General features: G+C 41.2%; 1 pseudogene; it reads right to left on the bottom strand.

The window, feature by feature from the left end:
• Window positions 1-5422: 5422 nt before the first annotated feature.
• LOC139470007 (uncharacterized) lies at window positions 5423-11178 on the bottom strand (annotated as a pseudogene).
• Between the last annotated feature and the right edge of the window lie 3044 nt (window positions 11179-14222).

Here is a 14222-nt window from a genome sequence, read left to right on the forward strand (position 1 = left end):
GTGGGAATCCCCCGCCGTGATATTGCTGTAATATTGCAAAGGCGGCGTAAAATCCGAATCACATAAACTCTCATAAATCACTGTGCCATCGCTAACCAAGGTTCTGCAGATGGCACCGGAGTATGTCAAGATTCAACTCTCGGTTGGTCTTCTTCCATTATATCTCACTAGGTGGCGCTACTGGCCTCGCTAGGTCGTTCATTCATCCACAGGGATGTGTACATGAATGGCGGCACTTTCTTAAAGCGGTTGTCAAGTAGAAGTTTATGTCATGGGAAGTTCACCTCAACCGATTCCAGCAGTCCTGCTTTTATCTGATCCATTGACCTAAGTTTGTGGCTCTGTGACAACACGTACAAAAGAAAGTCTTCGTACATGAGATGCAATGGGCTTATCATGGCATATCACAGGCTTTTACGGATTGAGAACCGGCCTCGCGATATCTAATCCGCTGTCCTCGCATAGATATTAACATATCTTCGAGATCTGTCTGAATGAATGGCGTGACAACATTCAAGAAGTACGTTAACGGTTATGTGAAATATTAGAATGATTCCACCACAGAGCCAAATCTTAAAGTTGTTTGATTCTTCGGTAGCATTATAAATAAATGTTGTTCACGAAAGGTTCCTGAATACATTAATCGAGATTACGCTATCCGCATGGATGACCTATTCCAGCATAGATATATCTAGATCGGTGACGCTAAGCCAGGCCAGCAGTTAGACGTATCAACGTATAATCGTAAATTCTCCTCGGGTAATATATATCTTGCACGTGTACGTAAACAGGATGTGTTTGATAACTTGAGCAGGAAGCACAAGTGCACGAAGGGATGGTATTTCAGATGACAAATGAAAGAAGACAGAAAGATTGTGACCCAAATTTAGTGACTGGTGGCCGTGTCGCACACACGAATTTTTATTAAATGTATCCTCGAGAGTCAGTAAGAAACTAGAAATAACTGCCTTTGTTATGTAAATCTCAGCAAGTTTCAGCTTTCGCCTCTTCCTTTGTGGAATGAGGTTTTACATTTGTAAAATGATCTCTGTTATATGTCTGTGCCATCAACTAACTGCCCTCACCCCCTGCAGTTTTCCTGTCCCATATTGCCAAGCAAGTGACACACAAGGAGGCATACGGCCCTCCCTCAGTCCACACTCGAGAGTTATACTGTGCCTACCACAATAAGTTGTGAATACGCAGCCTTGCTGTGATCAAACATTTTGCAACAATTTGGCAAACTTTGTTATGTAAACAGCACATATAACTCAGTTGTATTTCATCTTACACTCCCACTCGCGGTTTGTTTCTTAATTACATGACCATATACACTGACATTATATCACATGTTTATCAGTTGACAAAAACGAGATTAGCCGTTCCATCATCACAAGAAACCCTTGCCAAAAGTAGCGCCAACTGCACGATTCCGACAACACCAGGAACACTCAATCAATCAGTTTAATTCGGTAATAAGGCCTCAGGCCCACGTACATATATATACAAATTAGTTTCACATCAAGTGCTGCATGAAATAACATTTACAGGTAAGAAGAACGAAGACAGATAGCATTTTTAAGGGATTGCCTAAAAGTCGGGCCGGGCCGGGCCAAGACGGGCCAAAGTGTTACTGGCTAATTACTTCATTATCGGCGATCATACCTACATATAATTGATGAAACATACACACATGACATTAATGAACAATCACCAAACAAAAAAGTGCACCATAAATAAGTAATTCGGAGTAAATCGCTTGAAAACCAGAAAGTGGAGCTGTGTGTAAGCGTCGCTGATCTTGGTAACATGTAAAAGAGCAATCGTTAAACGAAATAAGATCAAATACTTTTAGCTATCGTGATACAAATTTCCATCTGTCGGCATAGCGTTTATATTTATAGGAACGTACTATATATAAGTAAATACTACTTTATAATGTCACTGATCGTCGTATTTAAAGCAGACACGTTGGTTAAAGTAGACCTCTTCTCCCTATACTCTCAACAGTCACACAAGTTTTCGGTCCGACATGGCCCGGGCTGTCAAAATCAACTTTAAACTCACATATGTATCATCAAATGGATCCACATCTTTCGATTAGTATTATATCTGCCTAAATACCACTTTATAGTGTCTCAGATCGCTGTACTTAAAGAAAACAAGGGGCTCAAAGTGAAGCCCTTTTCCCCTCAACATTCTCAACATAGTCTCTATCAGAAGTGTTTTGCTTGTGTTGGGTCCGACTTGGCCCGGGCGGTCAAAATCAATTTTAAACATACATATGTATCTTCAAATGTGTTTACATCTATAGATTAGTATTAAATTTACCTATACACCACTTTATAATGTCACAGATCGCAGTTTTTATAGAAAACAAGGGGCTCAAAGTGAAGCCATTGTCCCCTCTACATTTTCAACATAGTCTCTATCAGAAGTGTTTTGCTTGTGTTGGGTCCGACTTGGCACGGGCCGTCAAAATCAACTGATGTATCAAATGTATACAAAGTGAAGCACTTTTTCGTATACGCTTAGCCAAAATTCACCATAACCTTATAGATTTAAACGTTGTATATGTCATTTTAACTGTAACCTTTTGATTGAAATCCTATTCTTTTGTAAAGGAAAATAACTTACACGTTTAGAGGTAGATATAACACTAATCGATAGATGTAAACACATTTGAAGATACGTCTGTGTGTTTAAAGTTGATTTTGACCGCCCGGGCCAAGTCGGACCCAACACAAGCGAAACACTTCTGATAGAGACTATGTTGAGAATGTAGAGGGAAGAGGGCTTCACTTTGAGCCCCTTGTTTCCTTAAAATACGACACACTGTGACATTATAAAGTGGTATATAGGTAGATATAAAACTGATCTATAGATGTAAACACATTTGATGATACATCTATGTGTTTAAAGTTGATTTTGACAGCCCGGGCCAAGTCGGACCCAAAACAAGCCAAACACTTTTTATAGAGACTATGTTGAGAATGTAGAGGGAAAAGGGTTTCACTTTGAGCACCTTGTTTTCCTTAAATACAGCAAACTGAGACACTATAAAGTGGTATATAGGTAGATATAATGCTAGTCTATAGACGTAAACACATTTGAAGATACATCTGTATGTTTAAAGTTGATTTTGACCGCCCGGGCCAAGTCGGACCCAACACAAGTCAAACACTTCTGATAGAGACTATGTTGAGAATGTAGAGTGAAAAAGGCTTCACTTTGAGCTCTGTGTTTTCTTAAACCACTGAAATATGAGACAATAAAGTGGTATATAATTACATATAATACTAGTCTTTAGATATAAAGAATGTTAGTAACTTTAGAAGTGCTTGGACAGTTATTAACACATGTCGTGTCAGTCCTTTGACATTCACGAATATCCACTTCCAGGAAACATCCTGTGTTGGTTTTACACGAATTAATAAAGGTTAATTACGTTAACACGTTAATTAATGAAAGAAGAGTAGTCAAAACACTGTCGTTTCCTGCCAAGGACATCACACCCCTACACGCTAAGGTCGGTGAGAAGCATTCTAATCAAAGAATACACACAGTCAAGACACTGTTCAATTAAGAAACTGATCATCTCTTCTCCTGTGTTTAAACATCCAACTGTATTATTTTTTACGCAACGCCTCTCCTAGTAAATCTCCTCTCCTCTCCTCTATTTGGACAGCACGGGCATTAATCTAAACTACGGTAATCCGGTGTTTTTATAGCAATTACTCATTTTTCGCTTTCGTAGGACAAATACCCCAACTTTACCGATACTAAGGAAAACTGGATTTTCGCTAACCAGGCACGACACCATAATCACAGCGTTGTGGGTTTCAACTTTAACAATATCCTCATGTCACCGCAGATCTAGTTAATTATAAAATTACAACACTATACCACTTATTTAAAAAGATTAATTATGAACCAAAATTGATATCTTCACCAATGTAGGTAGATATACAAACAATTTAAGCCATTCCGTTCAGCCATTGTGTCGCTGACATTAAGTCATGCAGAGAGCCTAAACAAGATTTTTCGATTCCAGTCTAAACAACAAGAACGACGAAGGTTATTTTCCAGCATTGGAACTGCGTAAAGAGGATGGAGATGGAGACGCACACCTATCACTGCAGTGATGAAATTACACGGCAGAATTCGGAAGAGTATGATAGGTACCATAATTATGCCGGCTAACGCTGGATGTTCCGTCACTATTTACCTACAGGTCAGGGGTATTACTCTGTAGATTGGCATGAAAATAGTGCCATGAAAATAATATTTGTATCTGTGACCTGTTGATAACTAGCTGTGGATGTTGTGCCTGTCAGTAAACGTATCATATACATGTTCAGTGGCCACACACACGTGGTACGGAAAGAGATATATACTAGTACACACACATGGAAACATCACGACGGTGATACACCATCACCATCACGGCGGGGGACACAAGCAACATCACGGCGGTGATACACCACCACCATCACGACGGAGGACACAAGCAACATGACGGCGGTGATACACTATCACCATCACTACGGGGGACACAAGCAACATCACGGCGGTGATACACCATCACCATCACGACGGGGGACACAAGCAACATCACGGCGGTGATACACCATCACCATCACGACGGGGGACACAAGCAACATCACGGCGGTGATACACCATCACCATCACGACGGGGGACACAAGCAACATAACGGCGGTGATACACCATCACCATCACGACGGGGGACACAAGCAACATCACGACGGTGATACACCATCACCATCACAACAGGGGACACAGGCATCATCACGGCGGTGATACACCATCACCATCACGACGGGGGACACAAGCAACATCACGACGGTGATACACCATCACCATCACGACGGGGGACACAAGCAACATCACGGCGGTGATACACCATCACCATCACGACGGGGGACACAAGCAACATAACGACGGTGATACACCACCACAATCACAACGGTGGACACAAGCAACATAACGGCGGTGATACACCACCACCATCACGACGGGGACACAAGCAACATCACGACGGTGATACACCATCACCATCACGACGGGGACACAAGCAACATCACGACGGTGATACACCATCACCATCACGACGGGGGACACAAGCAACACCACGTTTAAAACACCATTCTCTCGATGTTAAACTCTGCAATCTCTCTCTCTCTCTCTCTCTCTCTCTCTCTCTCTCTCTCTCTCTCTCTCTCCCTGAGGTAATTTGAGAATATAGTCGATAATCGACCTCTTGTCAACCCCATAAAAATATCAATAAAAAATATGTTTCAACATAAGAATCTTTTAATCATCATTCACTGCACAAGTTCAAAATATTGTAATGGGAATGGACAGTATTTGTGTGTACAGATATGTACATGGTATTTGCCTTTATGAACTGAAATGGAAGATCTGAATCACAAGTAAGGTTGTCCCGACGGATGCTTCAAACCAACTGGCAGTTGAACCCATGTCTAAAATAAAACAATATAGCTAAAACATAACTACGAAAACGTAATACCAAGAAGTATTTTCTAAACAATACATTCCAACGTTGGTAAATCCTGGTAACAGAGGTAAATTTACTCAATTAGTGGTAGGAAGGGAGAACGCTGGCTCAGTCGTCTAAAGCGTTGAAGTTTGTTTGTCAGAGTTGCGTCCCTTAGGCGTGCCAGGAACATAGGCTCGTGGGTTCGAGTCCCATATTAGTACTGATTATGTTTCTTGGTTTGTCAGCACTATTATACCCGAGTTCGTGGGTTTCATGAAAGACCTGCATCACTTTAGGCTTTCCTTCTAAATTAAGCTGCCGTGCCTAGATGTAACTTAAATACTGTTAAAAGGACGTTAAACAAAACTCACTCACTCACACAATGCTGGTGAACTATGTACATTATTAGGGCGCGTGGTATAAACTCACGAAATTGAGTTGCCATGGTTGTATTCGACAACACATTCACCGTGTCCATTGATGAATTAGAAGTGAGCCCTCCTGTTGTCACGTCCTGTGTAGTTGATGTTGTATTAGGAGACGCAGTAGTGTCAACAGACGCAGTTGTCGAGGTTTCTGTCAAAGAAAATGAGAACATGGACCCTTCCGTTACGTTTTGTTTGATTACAATAGGGTAGCGCAGAACATGACACAAGTATATTGTCCAACGTTACATTGAGTTGTGATGTTCCTGTAGATGTACGTAATTCATTAAATACAGTGGCAGCAAGTGATTTAACTGCTTGTTAAATGTATTGATCAACTGCCTTACATTTCGCCACGACAAAAGACACTTTCTTTAAAACTTGAGATTGTGGAAAAAGTATTACAACGCAATGGACATTTCATTTAACAACGTTGTTCAACGAATCAGACTGCAGCAACCTTCATTTTACAATATAACTCCTGACTGTTCTCACCAGCCGCAGTGCTGCATCCTTGTGGACAGTCTGAAGAGGAAGATAATACGTTCATGGTACAGATCCAGGTGTGATATTATCTCATATGAAAATACACACTTCGAGTCACATATCTTTATCTCCCATGTTCAAAAAATTCTTCATTTCATTGAATGCCAAAGACAAATATAGTGAGTGAGTGAGTTGGGTTTTACACTATTCCAGTGATATCACGGCGTGTCAGCTTAATGTGGGAGGAAAGCCTGAAGTAATGCAGGTCTCAGACGTTCACCACTTCGGTGAAACCCACGAACATGGGTATGATGCTGACAAACCTCGAAACATAATCGGGGCGAACCGGGATTCGAACCCACAATCATAGGTTTCTGGCGTGCTCAAGGGACGCAACTCTGAACAGCGAAAGGCGGCGCTTTAGACGACTGGACCACCCGTTCCCCAAGGACAAATATAAGTTGTTTTGGGTGATTTAACACACCATTCCAGTTATAGGACGGCAGCCAGTAATTAATAGAGTCTGGGCTAGACAAGTTAGTGATTGATATAATGAACCACGGCACACACTGTCGTTGTCGATGACAAGCGAATCAACAAAGTCACAGGACCAATACCTTGAGATTTTCGCTTTCTCGCGCATTTTCAATTATGAAATCTCTTTTGTTTGTTTCTTATTTAGAAATTGAGCGAATGCAAAAGGTTTCAGGTCATTGTTGCATTTATTCGCACGATATTGCGAAAACAGGCGTAAGTCCGAATGGCCCCTACAGTGTATCATAGATTCGAGCAGAAGGATAACGGTACTATACGACCCGAAGGTACCTTTCATTCCACAAACGACGCGTCTTGATTTGCTGCACGTATTGACATCCCATCGGTACTGCCCATTGGAGCAGGCAAAGACAGCACAGTTGCTAGATCCATACTCATCCATAGGGACAGGTTTATCTGGGTTCCAGTCAGTGTAGGGCAGTTGGGTAACTGCTGCCAACGTGGTAGAAGGGTGTCTCCTCTGTACGGTGAATGTTTACCCAGTACCGGAATTCAGACGCGGTCCTGCCTGTTGTTTAGAGTGGACTGTGTCATGTTCACGAAAATGCAAACTATACCCTTTCATGATTTTACGGAAAAATATATTGTCCCTGAAAACTATTGACAAAAATGATTATGCTTCAAATGTTGATATAAAAATTGCATTGAACCAACATCTTTTCCTACATTGTGTATGTGAGTGAGTGAGTTGGGTTTTACGCCGCTTTTAACAGTATTCCAGTTATATCACGGCGTGTCAGCTTAATGTTGGAGGAAAGCCCGAAGTGATGCAGGTCTCAGACGTTTACCACTTCGGTGAAACCCACGAACATGGGTATGATGCTGACAAACCTCGAAACATAATCGGGGCGAACCGGGATTCGAACCCACAATCATAGGTTTCTGGCGTGCCCAAGGGACGCAACTCTGCACAGCGAATCGCGGCGCCTTAGACGACTGGGCCACCCGTGCCCCCTTGTGTATGTAATAACAGTACTATCTTCCAGACGTTGTTTGATATATGATGTGCACAAAGAGCTAAAGCAAAAGAGAACTCTTCATGGCATATCATAGACACAATGTTTAATTCAGACATAGTGTTAACAAATCAGATTTGGATGCAAAACTGACGACAAGCGGACCCTAATAACGAAGGCATATGAATCTGATGATTGTACGGAAACGTTCGACACATTATGAATACTGACATTCTTCGTAAAAAATATTTAAAGTTGTGATCATTCAAACTCGCAAGAGACATGTGGTCATTTGCACAAAAACTGATTGCACTTGTTGGCACTTGTTGGTACAAATAGCAGCTACACTCCAAAATGGCCCTACGTACTTAGGGGTGATGGGGAACGTAAGCATATACTGACCCGTGAGGTTGACGATGCACGAACTCTGGAAACCTGTAGTCTACTTACAGTTAGGGTTTAGCTGTAGAAGATGTGACTTCAGCTCGTTGTTAGCTGCCAGAGTCTTCGGGAAAGCTATATTCGCATGGTTGGCGTTGCAATACTTTGAGGCCAATAAATAAGTCGTCTTGTCTTTTGTAATGAAGAAGCATTCACCCCCACTGACAGAGACAACATCATCTGGACAGCTGCTTCCTGTGGTGGACGCAAATCTCAAAGTAAACGTTCGTCTCTTGTCGTGAGTGTGTTTCTTTGTTTTATTCTCTCAGAAATATACCAGTTATACAAGGGAAAGGTGAGGTGTAATGGCGTTTAACATCGCGTTCAAGATTATTGCACTTATGTAGCGATGTGCATGCACGCGTGTGTGCGTGTGTGGCTGCTTGTACAGCTGAGTTATGGTGCCATGCTGCAATTTAACATTGACTCCAAGCCGACCAATCATGGCTTAAGTCCCTTAATGCCAGACAGGATAACAGCTAGTAGCATCTTTTGACGTCTTTTAGTATGACGCGGCCGGGAATCGAACCCCGGACCTTCCGCTTTCCAGACGGACGCTCTACCACAAGACCACGGAGGCGGTCCTATTCAAGGGGGGCCTGTCAATAAGACCGTCTGAACCAGACACACCAGAGGTTTGTGCACCAAGCAGTCAACAAAGCAACCAAACCTGCATTGCGACAAGCCTAGGTTGCTGTGGATCAATTCTAATCCGGAATTTCCAAGGTGTCTATCGTAAGATCCGACTACGGAAGAGGACATTCAGTGTTGATTGCTAGTTCATGTTTGCTTTATCTCATGTGAGGATATCAAACAGGCATTTTAAAACCAAAAGTTACTGTGAGCATATCAAATACTGAATGTCTGAAAATTAAACTTAAATAACTTTTTAATGTGAATGGGGTATTTAATGTGAATAAGGTCGGTCATATGACCACGAAACTGTCGTTCATAAGTGTATGACACATTTTGACGTTCATACGCTTTTCACGAGATTGAATTCTTGACACTGACGGACTACTTCCACATTCCTGAGGAAAGCCCTGGGGATTCCCTAGCACGAATGTATATACAAAAGTGTGTTTTTTTCTGATCACTTAGATCTTTTAATCTTGAAATAAGCGCTTCAGAATACATTTTGGAAGTTATAGAGTTTGACTTTATACCCATTCAAGAATATCCTCTAAACGACAAAACGGACCCATCCCAGTGAACAAACATTGAGATGCACATTGACACTTTGGACTCGATCTGTGTCTGGACTGGTAAGTCACAGTCTAGAACTATCTATAAATCTACTTGACACATTTTTATTATCACTTTTCAATGATAGGCCAACTGATCAATGATGACTAACACTTAAAACGCCACAGGTTCATGAACAACTTCGGATGTCTCTTCCGTCACGTTTGTTGTGTCGGCCATTTTGTCGTCCTGAATATGATGTGAATGTATTACGAGCTGTCATTGTGACTGACTAAATGAGGTAGTTCTTAACATATCGAGACCTTTCTCCTCTAATGATTAAATATGTTCCTGCAGAGAAAATCGAGAATACCTTCGCGCATGATATATTTTATTCCACGTTACAGTGGGTTGTTGCGTGGCTGTAAACATACAGTCACGTGTACTAATTGAAATTAGGTAGAACATTCCTCGAGGTATCAAATAGCGATACAAAATATAATCATTGGCTTTCATTTTGTGTGAGTTCATTGGAGTATGTACCTTCATAGAGTGAGGGCCAAACATGAACAAGCACAAAGTGAAAGTCAATTTTTAATTATGTTGGTAATATATTCAACGCCAAAAGAAACGTGAAACATATAGAAAAGTTTTACGTTAAGAAGAGATGTTTCCAATGTGTACGAATTAATGACAAAACTATCAGTCAAATTACCATGGTGTCTTTATTCTTATCACGATATGCTGCACATGATTTCAAAACTTTACACGCTAATCCCCCATGAGACAAAAGATGCATCTCGAGTCATAGATCTATGACGTCACATGTAATGCGTTCATGAGCATCGGTTCACACAGTATACTTGTATGTTCGTGCATCGAACCAATCTAATATTTCTTGACCATGAGAAAGTCTTCATATATCAACCATCATGAGTCGTATTCGCGTTTCCTTTGGCGGTGAGTATATAAGGACGAGTTGGCCATCTCGTGTATAATAAGTATAACGCACACACACACACACACATACACACACACACACAAGTGAGTGAGTGTGTTTGGTTTCTAGCCGTTTTGAAAGATATTTCATTTATTTCAAGATGTGAACGCTTGATGCTAGAGGAAAGCTTGCATCTGTGTATTTACTTATACAGTTTTGTCAAACATGGGCGCATGGGTATGTTGCTAACAAACCTAGACACATAATCAGGAGAATCTAGGATTCGACCTCCACAACATAGTGACCCAAGTGATGGAAAACTGAACAGTGAATTGCCTTGCAATAGCTCTAGACGACTGGACAACGCGTCAACGCCAGAGAATATCCCGTTTTGGTCCATTTGGGGTAAAAAGCAATATAGCGGTGACAAACATATGAATGAATTACTGAAAATCAGTGATGACACCGGGTGTTCGCGAAGTGTTTTGTTCAGATCTTCAAACAAAAGGGAGTGGAGTTGTGGATTAAAACATATAAAATGAATGTAATATAAATACGAACATGATAACAGTATATGTTTGCTATTGACGATAGTAAAACTTACCCTTAATGTCACTAGGTTGCAAGGCACACAGCAGGAGGAACCACAACCTCGGGGGCAACACCATCTTGTCTCACACTGTATTGTCGAAATGTGTTAACATACATCAACTTCATACGCTCGATACATTGCATGTTGATGGCCCATTAGAATCATATGTCACCAGCCTGCCGTCCACACAAAAAACATATCAATGAATATACAAGTAAGTAAACTTTTATTTCCCAATATGAAAGTTACGAGCCGAATGATGAAAAGGCACATATGATTTGGTGGGGATAAGATACAAATCAGCACTCCGTACCAATAAGACATGTCTGTGCTACTGTTGTATGAATTCATGGGGTTTGAGGGACAATGAGGCAGCTGAGTTCAAAGGCACAAATACTACTTTGTTCTGCAATCTTAACTATGGTTCAAACGATGAAGTTTTACGGTTGAAGGTGATAACGACAGGCATAGCTAGCTGTGGACCTGCAATCACAAAATCCTTTGTGAATTCAAAGACTAACCAGATGTTCGAAAATGCAAAGTCGAACTTAAAGATCCCAATCACTGTTCATGAATCAGTATTGAGGAGTCGTGATTACCGAACCAATGCATGATGTATTGAGGCCGAGTGTTGAAGCGCGGGAGACCCAGTGACCAAGGACACAACCTAGTACACAGAGTGGTGTTCCTAAGCTACCAGGATTAGCTTGTCATTGGTTCGAATTAAAGGTGCCTGGGCCAGACACGATTATTTACAGATCGTCTGTCATAGAGCTGGAATATTGCTGAGTGCGGGTATGAACAAGAAACAAGCAAACGAACAGTTTGTAATACCATTAAGTATTAAGTGCAATTATTGTCATATATACAGGCTGCAGTAGAACCAAATATAAATTGTATACCAAGCATCATATTGGCTACTGTGGCGTCATGAAGTATCACAACTGAAAGGGCTAACTCCCAACAGCCATCCATGCCAACAGGCCATCAACTTTAAAGGCTGATCATGACTTCCTTCCTTTGCCACTGTCAAAAGGTGGGCAGTGGAGTTGTGGCTATGACTCCCAACACGCTCCATAGCCAAGACGGTGGGCATCTCTCAAACTAGAGTTGAGAACATTTTGAGGAACGAACTGGGCATGCCAAAGATTTCAGCTTCTTCCCTCTGGTATGAAACGCACCACGTTCATAGTTGCTTGTGAGTATTTACGTCGTTTTGAAGAGCGATTTGAAATCATGGACAGACCAGAGAACAACAGGTAGCTGCAGAAACGCCTGACGTCTACGAAGAAGATGCAAAAGTCTGTTCCTTCAACTGGCAAGGTGATTTCTTCGATTTTCTTAGATTCCAAATAAAAGTGACAAAAACCATTTCCATAATGATAATTGTAGCAGGATTGTCAAACAAACGTTGGGCACCTTAAAAAATGTCTGGGTCGACTTTACCAGAAGTTCACGTCCCTGAGGTAAATCTAATACTGGTCATACTTTGCTGCAGGTAATACTTTTAGTCCGTTGTAAATCGTTCATTTGTACTGCGTAAACGCATCTGGTCTGATACCTACCAATATCCATAGACTATGATCACGATATGGCTGAAATATTGCCGATGTGACGGTAAACTTTAACTCACTCACTCACCATAGACTATGAATAGGTTTAATTAAGCAACGGTGATTTGTGGAATAATTTAGCAGGTAGTTGGGTGTGTGTCTGAAGAGTAGAAATGCACCCGAACTATACAAGTGGCAACGATTTTCTGTCTGTCCAGGTGAATGAGTTTTCTGAAGCGGAAACGATATTTGTATCTTGTCTCATGTTTTAGATTTTAAAAGTTTACTTACTGTTTTATGACCGGAATTTTCACTTACATGTAGGTGCTCACAGACCACCCACACTCCCCAAATCATTAAAACTCTCTTCACAATAACTGACTTTTTCCTGACCTCTTTTTGAGACTTGAGAATTGGGAATCCAGTGCACATGATGGCAATACCTGCGTTGCGCCCAGGACAGTGTTTGAGAAGCTCCCATTTTGTTCAGTAGTCTCATAACTCTGAACAAATCCGGTTGCCAACAATCTCATTAAAATCAGATCTTAGTTCTCGCTACTGCTAAACAAAGATCTGAGGACATCCCATTACAGGTCACGTCAGACCGACCTTGCGCGAACTTTGACCGACCAATGGAATGACTAATCAGAAGGCAGCTTTCTCGTGCTTTACGGCACAAATTTCAAATTGGCGACTACGCTTCGAAACATATTTTAACAAATTCTCGTTTTCAAAATTGAAACCTGAACAAAAACAACATTCTAATGGCTAGTAGATGGTCAAGATTGTATGGATTCAGTCGTTAAACCCGTAACTATCGTTCGGAATACCCCATGTAAAAGTTTTCGAGGTTGCATGATTAGAAATCACATTTCGAGTGTCACTTTCATAATCTGGTAAGCGACGCACTGATTGGTCGGATGAAAGGTCGTTCTGACATAACCCCTAATGGGATGTCTTCAGATCTTTGTTTAGCGGTAGCGAGAACTTAGGTCTGATTTTAATGAGATTGGGTTGCCAAGGACTTTCCAACAAGCACTCGTGGCAAGCAACTGCTGGTTCTCCATTGTACGACACCCGCCTTGACGAACAACTTAATGTCGAACGCTCAGGCCACAGTCTCTTACAATCCGTTTGAGTTTGTTTTCCACGTGATATACTCCAGTTAGATTTTTTATGAACATTTGATTGTAATATCAAACAGAAACATGTTTAAAGGCGTGTATGTTAATAAACGTGGTGTTGACTTGCAGACCCAACTAAAGACGCTTTTGACTTCCCACTAGTTCAAAGTTCAATATAGCTTCATGGTGTTCAAACACGTATAAGTCATTCCTTAGATAGAATATTTAGTTATTTATCATCTGTTTTCTCTTGCATGAGAAATATTTGTTAAGGTTGCTGATACACGTGATACATTTTTTGTACACAAAACCTCAACACAGATGGACGATCGATTGGGTCGTGGTCTTCAGAGAAAATCTTTCAAATCTGGAGCTTCTAATATTGTGAGCCGCTTCTGTTTGAAATGCACGCACTTAGTAGTTGTTATGTAATGTACGTAATC

The sequence above is a fragment of the Haliotis cracherodii genome, unplaced genomic scaffold, assembly GCF_022045235.1.
Source record: "Haliotis cracherodii isolate W230 unplaced genomic scaffold, xgHalCrac1.p SCAF_20, whole genome shotgun sequence".
NCBI classification, from domain to species: domain Eukaryota; kingdom Metazoa; phylum Mollusca; class Gastropoda; order Lepetellida; family Haliotidae; genus Haliotis; species Haliotis cracherodii.